This window comes from Helianthus annuus, chromosome 12 (assembly GCF_002127325.2).
Source record: "Helianthus annuus cultivar XRQ/B chromosome 12, HanXRQr2.0-SUNRISE, whole genome shotgun sequence".
NCBI lineage: Eukaryota > Viridiplantae > Streptophyta > Magnoliopsida > Asterales > Asteraceae > Helianthus > Helianthus annuus.
The window spans coordinates 45,243,756-45,266,473 of record NC_035444.2 but is presented as its reverse complement, the minus strand read 5'-3'; the positions used below and the strand labels follow the sequence as shown (position 1 = coordinate 45,266,473).

General features: G+C 37.4%; 2 long non-coding RNA genes across 7 annotated transcripts; both read right to left on the bottom strand.

The window, feature by feature from the left end:
* Positions 1-5,701: 5,701 nt before the first annotated feature.
* LOC110896658 lies at positions 5,702-8,001 on the bottom strand. Of its 6 annotated transcripts, none has more exons than XR_002568064.2 (8): positions 7,940-8,001; positions 7,533-7,808; positions 6,761-6,999; positions 6,550-6,639; positions 6,302-6,406; positions 6,154-6,223; positions 6,009-6,081; positions 5,702-5,900 (listed from the first exon to the last, which is right to left on the bottom strand). It is a non-coding gene; the product is annotated as an uncharacterized LOC110896658 (long non-coding RNA). The 6 variants fall into 6 exon arrangements; XR_002568065.2 differs by having other exon boundaries at positions 6,009-6,066; XR_004874918.1 differs by having other exon boundaries at positions 5,702-5,879; positions 6,009-6,066.
* A 169-nt stretch (positions 8,002-8,170) lies between these two features.
* Positions 8,171-8,936, bottom strand: LOC110896659. The gene is made up of 3 exons (XR_002568066.2): positions 8,755-8,936; positions 8,579-8,657; positions 8,171-8,240 (listed from the first exon to the last, which is right to left on the bottom strand). It is a non-coding gene; the product is annotated as an uncharacterized LOC110896659 (long non-coding RNA).
* Between the last annotated feature and the right edge of the window lie 13,782 nt (positions 8,937-22,718).

Here is a 22,718-nt window from a genome sequence, read left to right as displayed (position 1 = left end):
CAGATGAACACATAATTTATCACAACATACAAGCATAACCAAAATTGTCGATTTCTTGACTTTCATTTTGTTATTGTATATTGTATATGCATCCGTACACACCGTATCTTACAGAGTTTTATTGCCCATTTTACAAAGTTTTAAGTTACTATTATACAATACGGCTTCCTGTGGTTTAACTGACATTTCTAGTAACGATGTTCCCTCTCATCGTACTTCCAAGTTAGATGCTCTCCCATTTCCCTGATCCTATTACCCGTACCTATCAGTTCTTCACCGAACTGACGGAGTTCAGCCAGGTTTTCATTACTCATGGGAGGATTCGGGAGTGGTTCTGGGTCGAATTGTGGAAGAAAACTATAAGGACTATTGACTATGTTTTGGAATTGCCAGTCGTTTGTCCACCATTCTTCCAGTTCGCCTAGTGGTCGGGTGTGGATTAAAGGTTCAGGAATAGCTGGTGCTACGCTTAAGGGAAATTGAACTGTAGCCGGGTAAGGGTACAAATTAGTGCAGATTGGGCTTATGACCTCACAGTTTCCTAAGAGACGGTCTATTTCGTCTTGGAACGTAATTTCTTCTGGTTGTTTAGAGTTTTCGCCAATCTCTATTCCCTTTTGCTTAAGATCTATTCCTATTTCCTTTTCTGGTGGTTTCGAACTTTCTCCAGTTTCTATTTCCTTTCCCTTGCTCACGCTCACAGGATTTTCTATTTTAGGAAGTCTCCTAGTGGCTGGTTTCCTACGGCGTACTTTCCTCCACCCTACGTATCTTCTCTTCTTTTTAGGTTTGGCTTTTTCCAGCGGTGGAGCTTGGAATTCCACAGGTTCTTCTATATCAGCAACATAACCAGTAAAGTCGTAAGAGACTTCGATAGGCACTGGATATAAGTTGAGATTCTGAAATGCTTCCGATATCTCACTCATGCTGCATAGTATATATGCAAAATACAAAAATGCAATGTTAAAACTTTGGAACAAAGTTTAACAAACAACACTGAAGTTTTATTGCATTTTAATTTATACAGAAGACAACAGAAATAAACACACTGGGTTTTATTTATTTACTGGATAGTGATTTTTCTATTAGACTCGATTTATTGGAAATTTAGAGGTTGGTATTTTCTGCTACAGTAGCTAGCATATAGAGATTTGCCCATTTCCCGTCTAGTTTATCTTCCCAAGGTGCACTATTACCCAATTCTTGGACTTCTGGGTTAAACCTAACTCTCTTGGTTCGGGGTTTCTTGTTCTTCTAACTCTTTTTAAGTATCGAATCCCTTTTCTCTGGGAAAGAGGATTCTCGTAGTTTGCCTTTCGGACAAAGATTCCTTCGTCTAGGTTTACTGGGTTTTTAGAAGAAGATGCAACATCTAATTTGTGGTAGATAGCAGACAGCTTTTGTTTACCCATACTGTAACTAACCAATAATCAGTTAATAAACAGATAATCACAGAATAACAACTAGTAAAATTAAGTATTTTTTCAAATACTTAATTTAGTATTAGGCTTAATCAGCGGCTCGATCAGTGGCTCAATAGTTATTAATTATTAGCTCTGATACCACCTTCTCTGTCACGGCTCCCCGACCCACCCTGGACGGAGTCGGGGGCTGCGAGGCAGATCCCGTGGTATTCGTGGTATTTAATTTATGCGACAGCGGAAGTCTTTTATTACAGGATCTTTTCACCGGAAAATGCTCGTTTAATATATTACAAAAAGTTTTAGGGGATAAATCCCATAATTTACAATACGTTGATTTCACACAGAAATCTTTATTTTCCAAAACATGTTTTATTGATTTATTCACACTGAGCCACTTCTCTGAGCTGGTAGTGCTTTACTGCACTTTTCCTGGATCACACAGATCACCTGAAACATGTTGGAAAAAGGTTTTGTCAGCGGAGAAATACTGAGTGAATCATTCAGTTTTCTAAAACGACCCGTTAGTTATAAATTACAGTATTAAGTGGAATTACAATGTTTTCATCAACCAATTATCAAGAATAGGTATTTGTCACTCGACCGGATCTGTGACTGTGGTCATACCACTATTGGGTCCCGTCGCCCCAATTAGTGACGGTTCACTCACCCAGAGTAATAAAGATAGTAATGTGCACAATACCCCACATACCAGCTGTAATTTGGTGATTACAAAGACTTAATCCCTGTAATTATAACTTTGAAAATAACTTGGAGTTTTGTAATACTTACTCACAAACTGTGAGAAAACAGTTTAAAAAGAAGAATGACTCACATTGCAGTTTTAACGAGCAAATAGATACAAGCCTACTGATAAGCCTTGATTACACCTAGTTTAACACAATGCACACACAGACAGGTTAGTAACTAATACAACAGTTACGTCAATTCACGAGATTAAACCCTCACAACGGTTAATCAGTGCAATACTCGATAATTCAGTCGGATTCACAACGAATAACAGAGCATAGTCCGAATTCGAACAGCACTCTAATATTCAAGTCGAAATCACGACGAATAATCAAAGTACAAGCTCAATTGAGCAGCACCCGGACTACCGTTGGATTGTTATAATCGATCGGACGTTGAATCGTAATAGCGATCGAGTTATTACCCTGATTGCGGCAGCGTTTCGTGATCGTGTGTGTGTGTTTAGACTGATTTCGAAATAACTGAACGTCCACAGAGGATTTGTGAAACATTTTGGCACCCCAGTTTACATGCCAAGGTCGTCTATTTATAGCTAAAATTTCGATTGGCTTACGGACCGTATGACTAAGCCCTTACGGTCCGTAAGGGAACCCGGTCAGCTTACGGTCCGTAAGGCTAATCCTTTACGGTCCGTAAAGCTTGCACCCTATTTCCTAGCCTAGCTGAGTTCGGTTCTAGCCTTGATGAATCAAAAATTCCAACCAATCAGATCTTAGCAACGTATTCAAATAGATAATTATCAATTAGGGTTTGCCCCCCTCGAGTTTTAGGGGCCCTGATCCTGATTCTGATTATTCCGGAAATTTCAGGGTTTATGCTAAATTACTTGGGTGTCTTAATTAGGGTTTTCTTATTGAATGATTATTATCCTAATTACCGGTTTTATTGACAGTTGTTACAATACCTTAACCTGAGATTTAAGATCTGAAACCCTAGAAACTAATACTGCATAGATCTCAGTCAAAATCGACAACAGCTATAGTTTTGTAATAGCTTTCCTCAACCAGATCTAAAAAATATGAAGATTATTAGTGTAGATTCGAAAAATCTCATTGGAAATCTGAAAAATTGAACGGATCTGAAAAATATGGTGCTAGACCTTCTCTTAAATCGCAGTGGTTGTTGCTAGTGGTGTTTAATATTTGCGTTCACGGATGCTGGTGGCGTATTGTAGTGGTGGTGGTGGTTTATGGTGGTGACGGTGGCGGCGTATGACGGTGACTCAGAGAACCTAGGGTTTCAAAGAAAGAATTCTGTTTGAATGTGGTGAAGTAGTAGATATATTATTTTGGACAAAAATGCCCCTGTTCCCTTGTTCCCCACTTTTTTAGAGTTCCCCAATGAACTCTCCCATATATATATATATATATAAAACAATGATAGACAGAAAACCCTCATTTAGGTAGAAAACTCTAGAAACCCAAATCTCCCCCCATTTTTACCCAACCTCCCGACATTTTTTTTTTGAAAAAAAATACACATGTAATATACATGTTTTAGAGTGTTTTGGGCAAAAAAATAAATAAAAAAGCGCCGAAGGGATTTTTTAAAAAAAAAATAAACAAATTTCAGTGCCTAACATGTGTTAGGCAAAAAAGACAGAAATTGCTGAATTTTTTTTTTAAATTATCCCTTCGGCGCTTTTTTGATTTTTTTGGCCTAAAAGTCTTAAAAACATGTATATTACATGTGTTATTTTTTTCAAAAAAAAAATATCGGGAGGTTGGGTTTTCTCGGGTTTTTTATATAGCCCAACCCTATATATATATATATATATATATATATATATATATATATATATACACATATATATATAGGGAAAGTATAATGTACTTCAAGGCTTAACCTACATTAACATACATGACAAAAAATAGAACGTGCGTTATTATCATAGAACGTGCGTGATTATAGTCCCATGCGTGATTATGTGGTCCCATGCGTGATTATGTGGTCCCATGCGTGATTATACCCCTGATCCAACGGTTACCATTGTCTCCTACGTAATGTATGATAAGGCTTTTTGTATGTTAACCTTACTCTATATATATATATATATATATATATTTATATATACTAGCCATTTACCCGCTCGATGCGGCGGGATTGGCGATTTAGAATAGGATACTTGTTTACCGTTATATATACTAGCCATTTACCCGCTCGATGCGGCGGGATTGGCGATTTACAATAGGATACTTGTTTACCGTTAGTTTATCAGTCGTCTCGTGATATATTGTATAGTACTTAAGTTAATTTTTTTATTCTTGATATGTAGGCATTGATTATTGCAAAGAAGAAGAGTTGGAAGGGTGCTACTGTTGGTCTGCTAATTTATGGGAGAAGAAGAAAGGTTGGGTGGGGGGTTGGTTTATTCAATTCAAGTATCTAGATACTATTAGCTAAGGGAAAACACATCTAATGGGTCAAATGCATTCAAAGGCGTCCAAAGTCTTATTCATCTCAATTCAAGTATCTAGATACTCTTCATAACACTATACTTTTTTGCAATCTCGATTAACAAATTAACTTCTTATTAAAACAAATGTTTTGAAAAATGTTTAGCGAGTCAACCCAACCCAACCCACCCAATTTAACACATGAAGATATTACCCAAATTAACGCAAATCTGATATTTTATGGCAGCTTGTGTTGTAATGTTTAGATCCATGTTTACAAAAGATCCATGCTAACAGGGACACTAAATGCATTCCAATCATACTCTCTAAGTTAGTGAATACAAAAGATGAATATTTTTTGCCAAGGTAAAAGGTAATAATATAACATATAATTTTCTAGGCAAAAGATCAAATACAAATAATCTTAACATACTAAACATACAAATTGAAGGAAAACCCAAAAAGACAAGGTGGCATTTTTGTAATTACCACCAACTATCAAAGTTACAACCAAAAATACCTAAAAAAACACAATTTTTTTTAATATTTTTTTATTAAAAAATCGCTACATTTCGTTAGCAAAAAAAAAAAAAAAAGTAGCGATTTTTTAATAAAAAATGTTAAAAAAATAAAATAAAATAATTTGTGTGTTTTTTTTTATTTTTTTAGATTTTTTAGGTTTTTTGGGGGTTTAGTTTTTAGCATTTTAGCTTGGGTGGGGGGGGGGGGTTAGGTTTTTTTAGGTTTTTGGGGGTGGGGGGGGTTAGGTTTTTTTAGGTTTTTGGGGGTGGGGGGGGGGTTAGGTTTTTTTTAGGTTTTTTGGGGGGTTTAGTTTTTAGCATTTTAGCTTGGGTGGGGGGGGGGGGGTTAGGTTTTTTTTAGGTTTTTGGGGGTGGGGGGGGTTAGGTTTTTTTTTAGGTTTTTGGGGGTGGGGTGGGGGGGGGGGGTTAGGTTTTTTTTAGGTTTTTGGGGGGTGGGGGGGGGTGGGGGGTTTAGGTTTTTTTTAGAGGTATTTGTAGAGTAACTTTGATAGTTATTGATAATTACAAAAATGCCACCTTGTATTTTTGAGTTTTCCTTCAATTTGTATGTTTAGTATGTTAAGATTATTTGTACAAGAACTTTACCCTAATTTTCTATTCTGAAGTAAGATGGGTTGCACAAGAAAAAAAAAACATAATTCCTGTATAACTCCCCTATAGAACCACGTTGACGCTGCAATGTCTCAGACCTTCAGTAGTTGTACCAGCTTGAGAACATCCCATTACACTGATTGTGCAGCCTTTTTGACCTGTCCCAACCCAAAATACCCCTTATGCAACACCAGTAAACCACGTTAAAATTACACGGTAAGTAAACAAACCAGGTTTCTGGGCCTATGGGCATGAACAGATTTAGGTACCGACCAATACGGTCTTACCTTCACACCAGTCTTTTTGCACAACTCCTGTATCTCTCGCATTCGGTATACAAGATTCCTGCATATTACAATACTGCCACATGTGTCAAAACATCGTTTTCCTTAAGCTTTAGTTCTCTCTAGAATGTTAATTAGGCCCACTTACTGTTAGTGTTATCAGCACCATCTGCGATTCTGGGTATAATATCCACAACTTTACTGGTTTCTGCATTAGCCTGCATTTGAACAGACACAAAAGAAAATAAATCAACCGCAGATAAAAAATGGTAAATGGTTAAGGGACATTAACTTACAAGATTGCCAATGGATATTGTTGTTTGCATTCTTTCACATTCTATAGCAGATGCCATAGATGAAGAGGCGTTAGGGATCGGACCTAATGGGCCAGGGATTGAAGGCTGCAGAGGAAGTTTTAAGGGAGTAATTAGATAAATCCATTACTTAAAAGAGAACAAAAAAAAAAAAGCTAAATGAGATCAAACAATTAAACAAACTATTCTGACTGTATAAATGAATTGAAATAATTAGATAAATCCATTACTTAAAAGATAGGCTTTGGTTGTTGACAGTCTTTTTGCACTTTACTTGGGGTTCTAAGCACATTCCGCACCAACTTCCAAAATGGATTCCCCTGATGGCGACAGAAAATAAAAATAAATTGGCTTAAAAGAAAACAGATCAAAGTAGAAAGGCAAAAAGTTCATATTCGATGCATGTATAAAGAATTATATTTGAACAAAATTGCTGCTTACGGAGGTGTCTCCTTGCGTAAAGTCAAAAGCACCGGGTCAATCAGTTGTACCAGCTGCAAATGCAAATTCCATTGCAGCAGGACATGTTTTAACCGTTTCACTCCCACCTCCTTGTTTAGGAAGTGTGACGAAATTCAATTATTCTATTTAATTTCTCGGATGCACCGGTAAAAAGATTAGAAGCTTTTTTAAACTGTGTCTCTCCAAAAATTCTGGTGCTTTCAAACTCATTTGTGTACCTGTTCGTTAATACACATGAATCAACGATTAGCCATACGTATGCATATCAATATGTAGTTAGAAATAGTTTGACCCATTAACTTAGGGATGGGACAATTTAGGATACTTTAACTGGCCCACGCTATATCTTTAGTCCCCAAATCCCAGATCATTGATGTAAAATCATCTACATTAAAAACAAAAAAAGAACCAATGAAAACTTAGTACTTTTTTTCTATTCCCAGAAAGTCAAATTTTCCTCTCAAGATATAACTAAAATTGGACTATGAAGATCTAAGGAACTATTTTTGATTTTTTTTAAACCTCAAAGTTTGTTAACTTGCAGTTTCCAGCTTAGTTAATTTACATTACTTTAAGAAAAAGAATTTAGTTAGATAATTATAAAAAAATATTTGTCACAAACTTTACCAAGATCATATTTTTTAATCCCGAAAGTGATAGCATTATTGAAGTCAAATGTACTGAGTTTGACATAAAAAATAATCCGAGTTAACTCGATCAAAATTTCAGAAAATTGAGATGCGTAGTCTACGTGTCATAGACATCTGAGTTTGACCCAGATGTTGGGATGAAATAGATGCCACCTCCACGAATGTTATCCGAAGATGACCCAGCTTGACCCATTTGGGCCTGGCTGTTGGATCTCCGTGACCCAGATACAATAGGTGTGCGTAAGCCCAATAAACTGCTAGGTTGCTGAAAATAGGCCTGGAGAGCCTGGGCTCGTTCACGTGCCCGTGCAGCACTTCCAGGGTGTGGAGGAAAGAAGACCCAACCGAACCGGGAGCTCAGCAGCCACAGAACAGAACTGCACAAATCATCACCATTTATTTAGTATGTTGAAGAAAATCATCCCGAGATACAAAACTAACTACGAAAATATAATGAAAACATTAAAAGTTTAATTTGAATTAAAAGATTAAAATGCCAATTCGGTACCTAACGTTTGGCCACTTTTGCGACTTTCGTCCAAAGGTCTGTTTTTCCGCATCTAGATCCAAATGATTTGAAACCTTGCCATTTTCATCCCACTCGTTAACTCCATCTATTTTTCTCTGTTAAATGAGGGAACTAAAACATTAAAAGTTTAATTTGAATTAAAAGAGTAAAATGCCAATTCGGTACCTAAGGTTTGGCCACTTTTGCGACTTTCGTCCAAAGGTCTGTTTTTCCGCATCTAGATCCAAATGATTTGGAACCTTGCCATTTTCATCCCACTCGTTAACTCCATCCATTTTTTCTGTTAAATGATGGAACTTCCGTTTTTTTAGACATTTTTTTTATTAAAACAAAAAACGCTATTAAGAAATAAAGATACACTTTTGTTGACTTTATATTTATGACTTTTCTTATAAACAGAGAGATCAAACAACAGCTCAACCAAAGTCAAATAAAACATAATAAACAAATAAGCTATTCCTCGAGAATTACTTAAATATTAATTGATACAATTACACCCAAAACAAATCCAGCTTCGTAACAAACACAAATTAATGAAAAAGTGATATAGAAAACGAAAGGGACTGATCTGGCCTGCAAAGGCAGTTAGCCTCACTAACCCAGACTATTAGTTCTCACCTTGGAGACAACTTTTCCTAAGTAGTCTGAACCCTCATCTCTTAAATCATAAGCTTTATAGACACCTGCAAGATGATAACTGTATGCACAAATACACAACATCAAAAGGCTGTACCAAATAATGCTACAAAGACATCAATTAAGACAATTTGTTTCATTAGAGATACAAATCTTACCTGTTGAAGTGCCGCTAGAAATAGTTGCTCGACCAGTCGACCCCATGTATGATGTACCACTTCCGTTCTCGCAACATCAAGAAAATAATCAATCAAACAACAATAAATATCCTTCCAAACTCATACAATTCCAAAAATCTTCAAGTGTAACCATAATATTTCATTAACAGTGAAAAGTATTGATTAAACAAAAGAAGTAAACTGTACATAATCATGAGGAAGCGATAACTGTTTCCCTGTCTCCTTAAGTAGTCGCTGTAGCTCAGCATCTGCAGACGCCATAACCTCGCACTGTTCGAAACCCTAGCAAAAAAACCACAGTCAAAGAAACTGAAAACCAAACGAAATCTCCCTAAAAAAACACAAAACACATAAAAAAGCCTATAAATTTAAACAAAAATCAAGAAATCTTGTAAATAAACCCTAGACTTGTAAATAAACCCTAGAAATCTACTTACAAAGAACAGAGTGCTTGTTGTGCTATTCTAGAGAGAAATCTAGTACAAATAAACAGATTAGATTCAAATAGCAAAAAAAATAAAAAGAAGATATGGTAAAAAGAAAGGTACCCTACAGTCAAACCAGTAGATCTTGTGTCGGATCTACTGAGATAGTGTCGGATCTTGAAGCCACCGGGAAAGAAGCCATAGTAATCAATCTGGTGTCGGATCTGGTGTCAAATCTGCTGAGATAGTGTCGGATCTTGAAGCCACCGGGAAAGAAGCCATGAAGCGACTGTTGGAGTGGAGAAGGGGAGAAGACAGTGATGGCGACGACCGGTTCGATGGAGGATCGATGGATGAAATGAAGGTTAGGTTAGGGTTTGTAGAGAAAGGTGGAGCGTCTGGATGGATGAAACGAATTTTGTGGTTTAGATAGAGTGATAGAAAGTTTATATTGGATCCATTAAAGTAAAACGGGTCAAGTTGATTCGGGTAAGATCCATCCGGCTATACAGCATGTGTTGAAAAGAAGTTTTCAACACTTTGTGCTTAAATGCTTGTACAATGGGGCTTCAAATGGTTGTACTATGGCAAATGACCATTCTTGCCCTTCCTATATGCTTATTAAAGTAGTGTATATATATATATATATATATATATATATATATATATATATATATATATATATATATATATATGTAAACTCATTTTTACCTACCTATTTATTTATTGCATCTTTCTTTTATATTGTCTGTTTTCTTATCGATTTTTATATGGTTTACAAAACAAAAACATTTTTACAAGGATCATGACTACTTTTATTAAAACATTTTCTTTGAACTCATAAGTCATGAATCTTAATTACAATAAAACCTATGTATCTCACAGGCATTTTTATGCTGACATACCTATTTTTACACATACCTATTTTTACACATGTTTCAGGTGCTACCTTACGATGATTGTTGATATATGCTACACTTAGGGTGGATTCGTGCCTTAGCGACTTTAAAATTTGAAAGATAATAGTTGTACTTATTTGATTGGATTAAAACAATGAGTTCATTTATTCAATAAAACAAAATTATTTATTCCTTGGTTGTGAAACAATGATTCTGTTACAACACTACCCGACGTTTCTGCCACATCTTGTTGTTTTATGTGGTCGGGGTATGACATGATGGATCAAGGAGGGATGACGATCATCACTCCTCAAATCAGCATAGTGTTCCGTCGAAGAAGATTTAGCTCAAACAATAACCACGTGGTAAGTCTTGTACATATAAGTATTTCGTCTCCTACAAGCCTAGAGACTTCACAGGGGAGAAAGGAGTCGTCGATTGTATAACTTGGCTCGATGAAATGGACACTGTAGTTGATATCAGTGGTTGCGCTGATAGGGACGTTGTGAAGTTTGTATCTCAGTCATTTAAGGGAGAAGCGCTAGCTTGGTGGAGGTCTCTAATCCAAGCTACTAGAAAAGTCCATTACTCGAAGTATGCCAGAAAAGCCTAAAGAAGTCAAAAATACCAATGCTAGGGTCTTTCGAATGGATGCACGGGAAGCAGTTCAGGATGATAACGTGATAACAGGTACCTTCCTTATAAATGATATTTATGCAAGGGTGTTATTTGATTCGGGTGCGGATAAGTCATTTGTAGATGATAAGTTTTGTAAGTTGTTGAATTTACCTGTTAAAACCCTAAGCGTGAAATATGAAGTAGAGTTGGCCGATGGTACCTTGGAAACTGCCTCAACTGTGCTAGATGGATGTTTTATATCCATTAGGAACCACTCCTTTCCGTTATCCTTGCTTCCTTTGAAATTAGCTGGTTTCGACATACTAATAGGCATGGATTGGTTATCTCATAACCAAGCCCAGATTGTTTGTGACAAGAAACAAGTGGTGATCAAGACTCCATATGGTGAGCCACTTACCATACAAGGAGATGCTTAGTATGGGTTGCCTAAGCAAGTGTCTATGCTTAAGGCATCAAGGTGTATGAAGAAAGGTTGTGTCATTTATATGGCACAAGTGACTATTGATGAGCCAATACCCAAGATTGAAGACATCCCTATCATTTCTGAATACCCTGATGTATTTCCTGGAGAGCTACCTGGTTTACCTCCAGATAGGCAAGTAGAGTTTAGAATTAACATTATACCTGAAGTAGCACCTGTTGCAAGAGCACCTTACCGGTTAGCCCCAACTGAGATGAAGGAGTTGAGAACTCAGTTGGATGATTTGTTGGCAAAAGGATTTATTAGACCTAGCTCATCACCCTTGGGAGCACCAATTCTGTTTGTAAAGAAGAAAGATGGATCGATGCGTCTATGCATTGATTATCGTGAGCTAAACAAGGTTAAAATCAAGAACAGATATCCATTGCCCAGGATCGACGATCTGTTCGATCAACTGCAAGGGGCAAGTTACTTTTCCAAGATCGATTTGAGATCAGGTTACCATCAGCTGAAGGTTAGAAATGAAGATGTGCATAAGACTGCATTCAAAACTCGATATGGTCACTATGAGTTCTTAGTGATGCCTTTTGGGCTCACTAATGCACCAGCAGTGTTCATGGACCTCATGAATCGCGTTTACAAACCCTACTTGGACAAGTTTTTCATTGTCTTCATTGATGACATTCTTATTTATTCAAAGAATTGGGTTGACCATGAGAAGCACCTTCGGTGTTTTCTTAAACTTCTTCAGCAAGAGATGCTTTATGCTAAGTTCTCTAAATGCGAGTTTTGGCTCCGTAAAGTCCAATTCCTTGGACATATGGTTAGTGAGCGTGGTATCCAGGTGGATCCCGCTAAGATTGAAGCTATCATGAATTGGCAAGAGCCGAAGACGCCCACAGAGATTCGCAGCTTCTTAGGTCTGGCAGGATATTACAGGTGTTTTATTGAAAATTTCTCAAGGATTGCAGCACCCCTAACTTCGGTGACTAGGAAGAATATTAAGTTTGATTGGTGTCCTAAGCAACAAGAATCCTTCGATATTCTTAAACTGAAGTTAAGCAATGCTCCTGTGTTGACATTTCCTGAAGGAATTAAAAAATTTGTGGTTTACTGCGACGCATCACACACGGGCATGGGGTGTGTGCTAATGTAGAAAGGTAAAGTTATTGCATATGCTTCTCGACAGTTAAAGGTGCACCAGAAGAATTACATCACCCATGATTTGGAGTTGGGTGCCGTTGTATTTGCACTGAAACTGTGGAGACATTATTTATATGCACCAAGTGTGTGATCTATTATGATCATAAAAGCCTTCAACACTTGTTGAACCAAAAGGATCTAAACATGAGGCAGCGACAATGGATGGAGACTTTGAATGACTATGATTGTGAAATCCGATACCATCCAGGCAAGGCAAATGTGGTCGCCGATGCCTTAAGTAGGAAGGAAAGAGTTAAGCCCATTAGAATCAATGCCAAGAGCATTGAATTAAAGAACAGCTTGAATGAAAGATTGTTAGCCGCCCAGAAGGAAGCTGTATTAGAAGCCAACTACCCGAATGAAAATTTGGAGTAACTGCTGAGAAGTTATCATATGGCAAGGATGGAAACCTAAGATTGAATGGACGAATATGGGTTCCGGTCTATGGAGGATGTCGGGATGTTATCCTCCAAGAAGCCCACAGTTCTAAGTATTCTGTTCATCCTGGAAGTGATAAGATGTACCAGGATTTGAAGGCAAATTATTGGTGGATAGGCTTGAAGAAGTCTATAGCCACTTATGTAGCCAAATGTTTGACGTACGCGCAAGTTAAAGCTGAACACCAGAAGCTGTCAGGTCTGCTACAAACAGCCTGAACTTCCCACCTGGAAATGGGAAATGGTGACTATGGATTTTATCAACAAGTTACCGAAGACAAAGCGAGGAAATGATACTATATGGGTGATAGTGGATAGACTGACTAAGTCAGCCCACTTCTTACCTATTAAGGAAAAACACCGCTCAGATAAGTTAGCTCAGCTGTACGTGGATGAGATTGTATCTCTCCCTGGAGTGCCAGTATCTATCATCTCTTTTGGAAAAGTTTTCAGCAATCGTTAGGTACTCGATTGAATTTCAGCACTGCATATCATCCTAAGACTGATGGACAGAGTGAGCGTACTATTCAGACACTCGAAGATATGCTACAAGCTTGTGTTATTGACCTAGGTGGAAGTTGGGATGATCATCTTCCATTGATCGAGTTTTCATATAACAATAACTATCATTCAAGTATTCAAGCTGCACCTTTTGAAGCTTTGTATGGAAGAAAGTGCAGAACACCCGTTTGTTGGGCAGAAGTTAGAGATGTCCAACTGACAGGACCTGATATAGTCCTGGAGACGACAAACAAGATTGTACACATACGGGATCGTCTCAAAGCTACCAGGGATAGGCAGAAAAGCTACGCAAATAAAAGGCGTAAACCTTTAAAGTTCGAAGTTGGTGACAAAGTGTTACTGAAAGTATCACCCTGGAAAGGGGTAATGCGATTTGGCAAGAAAGGCAAGTTAAGCCCAAGATATATAGGACCATTCGAGATCATCAAATGTGTCAGAACAGTGGCTTATAAGTTAAATTTGCCTAAAGAGCTCAGTGGTATTCATAATGTATTCCACATCTGCAATCTGAAGAAATGTCTAGCTTATGAATCACTAGTCATACCGCATATGGATGTGCACATAGATGAGAGCCTGAAGTTTGTTGAGAAACCTTTGTCGATCGAGGATCGACTGGTTAAGAAGCTTCGAAGGAAGTAGGTACCAATTGTAAAGGTTAAATAGGATGCCCGAAGTGCTCCCGAGTATACGTGGGAGGTAGAGTCCACAATGAAAGAAAAGTACCCTCATTTATTTCAGTAAATCTGGAGGCCGAGATTTCTTTTAAGGGGGTGAGGATGTAACACCTCGCAAAAATCATGTCCAATATAGTATCGACACGTGTCATGGACATTAAACGTGTTATGAATTGAATATGAGGGACTAAAGTTGACAAACGAAGAAAGTATACGTTTATAAGGATTCAAAGTGTCAACATTTTATAATTATGCCTTTTAACAACCCTGCACGTTGTTTATACCCTCAAAACGAATGTATCATGAAGCATATGAAACCGTTTATGGAAGAAAGTGAAAGTTTACAAGACGTGAGGGTTAAAAGTGTCAACATGTTTCAGTTATACCTCTGAGTGACCTTTTAGCGAACCCGGAGCCTTGTGATGAATAATTATACTCCCAAGAATAAGTGGTAAAAATTTCACAAGGTTTCGATATCGTGTGAGAAAGATACACTAACTTTCGTAATTAAGGGGTTAGAAGCGTCAACGAGGCAAAACTTGTGTTTTCGGTTATCATTTAACAAAACCGGATCTAACGATGTTTGGTTATATCTCATGGATCATAGAAATATAATTTTGATGGGTTAAAAGTGCTTAAAATGGAAGAAATTACGCTTTAGAAGGTCCAGGGGTGAAAATGTCATTTTTGAAACTTGTTTGGCTGGACACCTACCTGCTGGCGCTGCGCCACCACCTGAGGCACTCCTCCGTCGCCAGCTCAGAAAAATGTTGTTTAACGTGGAAGCTTGCATGTTTGCTAAATTTCGCAAGTTTGCCACCCTCTAGCTGATTGAAACACGTCCCTAGACACTTGTTTTCATCTCTAGAGTTGCCATAACACCTGTAGCAATCTCCATGATCCTTCCATGGCTATATATAGAGCTCATTGCTGCAACATTTGGGCACTTCACTTGAAAAACTTCCAAACACTTGTTCTGGAGATTCCTGGAGCTCAAGACCACTTCCTACGGATCATTAGTCGTGCATAGGACTTCAGTAAGTGTCTTTAACCTTTCTTAATTCAGTTTTAATTAGTTTAATGCGCCAAAGTCAAACTGTCGTTATTAAGGTTTGACTTAGTGATTATTCACTAATTGTCCAGTCAATTCTCGAATTGAAAGTACATATGAGTTGGTAATTATGTGGGTAATAAACCCTTAAAAGGGCACCCTCTGATTCCCACTATAAGTAGGTCAATTGTCGAGTCAAACTTGATTATAAAAAGTCAACAGAAAGCTAATTTTCGGATAAACACATAATTATATATATAAAGGCATGACCGCTTGTTCGAGAATAACTCGACGCGGGACTATATCATGTGGTGTGTCTATTAATCTTTAACCCAGTATTCAGCCCGGGCTACGGAACATATAACGAACATGTACTTCTTTTACAAGTTTACATATAAATAATTATCCGAAGTTATAAAAGATGTTTTGTGCCATGTGTATTCAAATCAATTTTCATAAACATTTTCAAAATGAGTCGGTATTTACCAGTGTAAACTAACGTATTTTCCTAAAAGGATAAGTGCAGGTACTAAATGGAATAGGCTGGCTACTCCTAGCATCAATAAAGAGGCTTGCAAGCTTGGATGTTATTAAATCTGTTGAACAATGATTTTTTTGAACTTTGATCCGCCTGTGGATCCTGTTGGTGCACTACATCTGTTGATTTCGTCTTGGATCGAGTCATTCGGTACATTGTATAGATTAGGGCTCGAATTACGAGAAAATACGAGATTGTATGAGATTAGTGAGCTAGCTTCGCTTTTAGGGTCAAAGGAAAGGAGGTTCGCTTATGTGGTCATATGAGAAGTTCGCTCATATGAACACATGCCTCATAAGCGAACCTAGATGCCCTATATATACCTGTCTTTTGAGCGAACATAGGGGTTAGTTGTTGATTTCCACGCCGAAGCTCCGCCGGTGTGACGTTTGTACTGTAAACGCTGTCAAATCAATAAAACAAGAGATTAAAGTGAAGAACAAGCTATATCTACCTACGTTTCTTATTATTCCGCATCTGAAACATAGGAGATTACCTCTGAACGACTTGTTCGGGTCAGATTTCGATCCTACAAGTGGTATCAGAGCTTGGGAGGAGGTTTTCTGCAGAATATAGCTGGATTTCATCATTTCTTCTTACTTCTACACTTTCTTTTCACATTTCGGAGGGATTTCACGATCAGAATTGGGTCAAAATTGCATAGCAGGTGTATTACTGTATAAAGACAAACCCTTGAAAGTTTTATGCAAAAATACGGACTAAAAATGGGTCAAAACATGTTCGAAAGTAGATCTACTCGTACGTACACTATATAGATTCGCTAATTTGACACATTTTGGTTCGCTCGTTTGAACAGAATTGCATCAGGTTCGCTCCAAGTTATTGCTGGTCCGCTCCAAAGTGTTATTTGGTTCGCCTTTTTGTCACTTGTTAGAAGGTCCGTTTAATAGGTCCGCTCCAAAATCATTTGGTAGATTCGCTTTAGATAAAAATTCTGGTCCGCTTATTCGTTCAATCAGATCGGCTCCAAAGTACATTTGAGATCCGCTCCATTGAACTTCTGGTTCGCTTGTGTGATCATTACTGGTCCGCTTTTCAAGACATTTGTATTTTCACTTTTGTGAACTGCCTGATTCGCTTATTTGTCACTTGTGTTGAAAAACGTGTAACGTGATTATGGATTCCGATTTTTACAACGCTTTCGCAACATCATCTACTCCAGCCGCGATTGCTCAAGCAATGAACTTAGAAAATGAAACGGGAACGACTCAAAAGCCCCCGAGATTGATGAGCATTGAAGAATATTATGGGTGGAAAGATTGATTTGAGAACTGGGTTCAGGCAAATCATCTTAGATCATGGGAGTGTATATTGACGAAGTATGTGTTGCCTAGAACAGAATTACAAGTTATCAAGCAGATATCTGAATTCACGGATCAGGAGCGGGTGATGTATAAAGTAGAGAAGATGATGATTACTTTGTTGCAGCAAGCTATCAAGGAAGATATATTCATTTTGTTACAACACGATAAAACTGCAAAGTCGATATGGGATGCTCTTAAAGTTAAATTTGAGGGAAGCGAGAATATGATAAAGAGCAAGAAGGCATTGCTGAAGAAAGAATTTGATCTGTTCAGTAGTTTACCAGGAGAAGATACTAAGAAGCTGATTGAGAGATACTGTCACTTAGTGCGATCATTGTCGATGTTGGGTGTTGATAAAGGTCGTGAAGAGTGGGTGGACAAGTTGGCCGATGCGTTACCGCAGAAGGAGTGGGGAACGTATTTGATGATATTAAAGAACAAAGGTGTGTATGACGGGCTGACAATCTCACATTTTATCGAAAAAATCGAGAGTCAGGATCTGGAGCAACAAAAGATCGCGAGGATGAATAGTCCGAGTGGTCAACAGGATGTGAAGATGTACTACAGGGGTAGCATTCCAGCCACTGAGTCTGAGAGAAGTCCGAAAATACAAACTGCATTCAGTGCTGGGGATTCATTAGATAAAGCTGATCAGGATTCAAACAAGAGTAGCAGCGGGTTTTCATCGTTTCCGAGTGTAAATCCTAAAGAGACAAATACAAGTTTTCAGTCTTAGAGTACCAAGACAGGAAATGGATACGTGATTCAATGCAACATAGCTCTCAACCTTCCAGAAGGTCAAATCTTTTCAGAAGATACTGCTAAAGATCACATGGCACTTCTAGGTTCTGTATTGTTATACTATGAAGGTCTTGTTGCTGGACAGATCGGAAATCCTATGCTTACCAAGAGGATTACGATCAGATAGACGCCGAAGAAATGGAACTTATGGATATCAAATGGTGTCTTGCAAGTGTTCTTCGACGTGCTGAAAAGTTCAAAACCATCACCGGGAGAAATGACTTTCTTGATGCTCATGTATCTACTTTAGGTTTTGATAAATCTAAAGTTACTTGTTTTCGATGCAGGGAGAAAGGCCATTTCAAACGGGAGTGCAAGGGTAGAGAAGCTAGCGGTGCTCAGAATCCATTCGGAAAAGACGACTACTACCGGAAAGCTATCTATCAGCAAGTTTGTCAATCTCAAGAACCATAGACGGCTCATGGTAGGAAGATTGAGGATTCAAAGAGAGCATGTGTAGTAGACTTTAACTGGAACAAATACATATCTCCTGACAGCAAAGTCTATATAGTTGATCAAGATGATGAGAGACTACCTAAAGGCTTCAGCTGGGATATGTTTGTTGATGAAAAAGGAGAGTTTAAAGCATTCATTGCCAAGATTGTCAGAGAGCCAGATTTGTTTGCTACTTGGATGAAATCTATTGGAGTGAATGTAACTAGTGAGGATGAAAAATCTGTTACATCTGATGAAAATTCAGAAAGTACTGATGAACTTTCAGAAAGATCTGGAGAAATTTCAGACGGTTCAGATGAAAGTTTACAACGTTCATGTGAGAGTGTAAAGAATGAGGTTATTTCAGAAAAGGCAGTTGTCTTTGATAAAACACTGTCTGACTCTGGTGTATCAGATGCTGATTCTGAAAAATCGGTTCAATTTGATCAATCACCAGATCACAGTAGCAGTGATGATGAGGAGGAGAAACATATAAATGTTGCTAAATCTTATCTTTCTCCTGAAAGTTTTCATTTCTATTTTGCAGATCACATGGAAAAACTGAAGGAGAAAAGAGCTGCTAAAGAACAACAAAAGAAATCTGATGGTGATGTTCAAAATGTTGAAAGCGTTGCTAAGAAGATTACCGAAGTTGAGAAAGATGAAGAAAAGTTGACTGAAGCTGAAAAGGTGATTGAAGTTGTGAAAACAATCGAGGTTGAGAAGATTGTTGAGGTTGTCAAGCCTTGCGAGAAGTGTTTGGAAGCTTGCAAGGAATGTGCAACAAAAGACAACATTATAGCTGAGTACGAGAAGAAGAAGGAGCAGTTACTGTTCAACCTCAACTACCTGAAAGAATCATACGATGTCTTGAACAAAACAGTAACTGGTCTCCAAAAGACAAACTCAGAAAGAGAACAAGCACTGACGATGATGAATGCGGTCATGATGTCAAAGCAGAAGGCGATAAACTTCTACATCGAAGAAAGTGCCAAATGGAAGCAAGAGTTGGAGACAGAGAAAATCGAGAATGAGAGAATTAGACGTTTACCGCTAAGCTATACTAGTTCTGATTATCTCATTGATCGTATTTACCCAACTATTGCAGGTATGGAAGTTTTTCAAGATAATAAGCCGAAGGAGAAGAAAGATTGTGGTAAGAAACCGACTGTTAGCTATAACAAGTGTCAGCCTCCAATTTGGGATGGGTATTCTCCTAGTAAACCAAACGAGGAGCAACTTGAGAAAGCAGTCAATATAAAGCTAAAAACCGACACAACAGATGTTTTACCGGATAACATTGATGTCACGTTTACTTCATCTGATACCGATCATGAGTCTGAGTTAATTAAAAAGGTGGTCGATCAGGTGTTGGATACTGATGAGGAGTCTGAGTCAAAATCTGAGTCAGGAGGGTTACATTCGTCAGTCAACTGTCAAAATTCGTCGGTTAAATGGTCTTACAGTATAGAATTTTTGTTATCAAAGGAAAATTTGAATGATGAAACATTCGAAGTTGTTTATACTTTGAATGGTTCTGACAAATTATATTACAACAAAGAGTTGCCAATAATGAGTATTAAATCAGAATTGATTAACAAAACTTTCAAACTAATAGAGATTAATATTCCTGAATTGAAAGTTTTAAAAAATTTTGAAAAACCTAAAAAGTACACTTCAAGAGTGCAACAACGTTTAAACAAGAAAAAGGGTTACAATTCTGGTTCTGGTTTTCAAAAGAAACCTAACCAAAATCGTAGCTACAAAAAGAAAGGATTAGGCTTTGTTCCACCAGAAAACCATAATAATGATAAAAATTCTAAAACAAAAACAGAATTTGTGTCAGGTGGAAGCTCAGAAGATGAACAGAAGAAGAGACAGTCAAATCAAGAGTTTCTAGCTGAAAGAAAGAAGAATGGAACTGAAGTGTTTTATCAAAGAGAGACTCGAACCTGTTACAAGTGCAATGAAGCTGGTCACATTGCATGGAATTGTTCGAAAAATGCAAAAACAAAACAGGGAGTTTCTCAGAAATTGAAAGAAAAAGTTGTCAATGATGAACCACCAACCAATAGACTTAAAATTTTTGAAAATTCTAAATATGAGGTTGGTGAGTGTTCGAAGAAGAATTTTTACAAAAAGAAAGAAAAAGACAACCAAATGTGGGTTTCTAAAAAGGTTGATGTGAATGTCGGCGATGAATCTGGTTCCACAAAGCTAGAAGAGCCACAGGTTGAGGAGAAAATTTCAGTGAATGATGAAGAGTTTCCATCACTGAAATTTGAAGAAGTTAAAAAGAAAGTTGGAAAAACTGATATTTCAAATCAGTTTTATTATCAGAAAAAAGATTTTGATGTCGAGAAAACATTCAACGGGAATGTTAAAAAGATATTTGGGAAAATGTTGAGTGGGAGGGCAAAGGGGGTTAAAGATTTTTACGCGACTAAAAAGGCAACATACAACCCTACTGTTCAAGAGCTGAAAGCCACCAAGTCTGAGAAGACTTGGATGGAAGTCTTCTTCCCATGATAGTCGAAGGACTATGCCGGAGATCCCAAGTTTCTATCGTGGATCAGGAATCGGCATCATTATAGTGTTTGAAAAGTTTGTTTTGAAAGATTTTGAATAGTGTTTGAATGTTTACAGGTGAAAGGACTACGCCGGAGCTTCGAGGTTGGTAATTGAGAAGCAGGAATCGGCATATTTCTGAATAATCTTACAAATGGTAAAGAGGTTTCTGTAGATGTGTCATTCCTACAGTAAAACCTACAAATGGTTTGTGTTCGATTTTCTTACAAGTGGTAATTATTGGTTATACTTTGAAGAGATTATGTCTACAAGTGGTACAGAGGTTTCTGAACTGCAAATGGTAAATCAGGGACATTAAGTTGTACTTGATTTATTATTAATATGAGATTGATAAACAAGATGATGAACCATATCCCCATGCTTTATAAGTGGTAAACTTAAAAGTGGTAAACACAAACTCATTTTCCGGAAAAATCATTTCGATTAAAACAAACTTGAGTGTTTTGAGATCTAAATGAGAAAATGGGTTGTTGAAAGGGGGAGTTCAGGATTGTTTATGGCGAGTGAATTGAGATTTGATGCGATTTGATGTCAGTTGTCAAGTTTATGTACAGTTTGTTTTACTTTTCATCTTTCTAGTAGGTCAAGAGTCTAGAAGTTTTCAAATTTCCTTTGAAATGTGTTTGCATTTTAGGGGGAGTAGGATTTCAGAAAATCCAAAAACATTTAAAAATTTTGAAAAAATCAAAAACATGATAAAATGAAAAATGATTTTCATTGTGAAAACAGGAAATGATAGTACATCAGTATGCTGTCACAACATGCTAAAGAATTAGATAGATAATATGTGATAAACAATCTCACTGAGGATGTGTCAGTAGGTTTTTACACATTTAGTAAATTGTGACGAGATATAAACTAAATTTCAAACTTTCTTATTCTGTGGGTTAACACAAACTTGGATATATAGGTAACCCCTGAAATCTTGTTTGAAAGGTCCCTTATTCTGAGATACTAGGTCTTTATGCTTAGTGATATCTGGGATAATGCTGTATGGAAGTACTGACCTAGTCCCCGGATAATGCTTTCTGCAAACGCTTTGTAACATAAGCGCAGCCCTCAGCAAGCTGATGAAACAATAAAATTGATAGTCGCTGCTGTTGAAATCAAAAGATCCTCTAAAGGGGACACACCAAAAGTCGAGCCGTCATCTCTCTGCTGAACGGAAGTTCTGACCTGAGCTCTCACGGTTTCGCATCTAACCCCTGAACAGATATCATCTGTGGTATACTCACCTGTAAGACTGAATATTGGGATCTGGATACGGGAGTATATTCAAGTAGTGGGACACACAGATAAGTTTAAGTTTTTAAGACATTAATATCGTATCTCGGATCAGTTGAACTTTGTGTGAAAATTTAAGTGGACTATACTGACAATCTAGGTGAATTGTTTAGAACTTAAAATGTAATGAAGCTTAACGGTGTTAGTGACATGTCTCATAAACTGATATGATCCTCTTACACGAACTCACAAAAATATTGTTTGTAAATATTTCTGTTATTGCATTTCAAGTTTCTTTATTTCAAAATCAAAAAGATTTTCAGTGTGTTTTAGCATAAACTTTTGAAAAAGTCAAAAAGATTTTCGACAACTGATATTGAAAAACTGATTTTCAAAATTCCGAGTGCTAAACATGATGAGCAATATTTGAGGGCGAATGTTTGTTTGGAATTAAATGTTTTCATATTTTAACCTTTCAAGTGGTTCATCAAAATCTGTGTTTGTTTTGAAGGAGAGTCTGAGCTGGTCCAAGTTTATATGTTTGAAATATATATGTGAAAGAAATTTACTTTGAAGTAGAGTTTTTACAGGATAAGATGAGAAGCTGTTAGATAGACAGCCAGACAACGATCCTGAAGATGTTACTGAAGAACAAAGGAATGCCAGTAAATCAATAGGGGTAGTCTGAAGATAGAGAGAAAGAAAGGCCCAGAGACTGATCAAGACTGAAGATGTGAAGACACAGCATAGTGGTGACTCG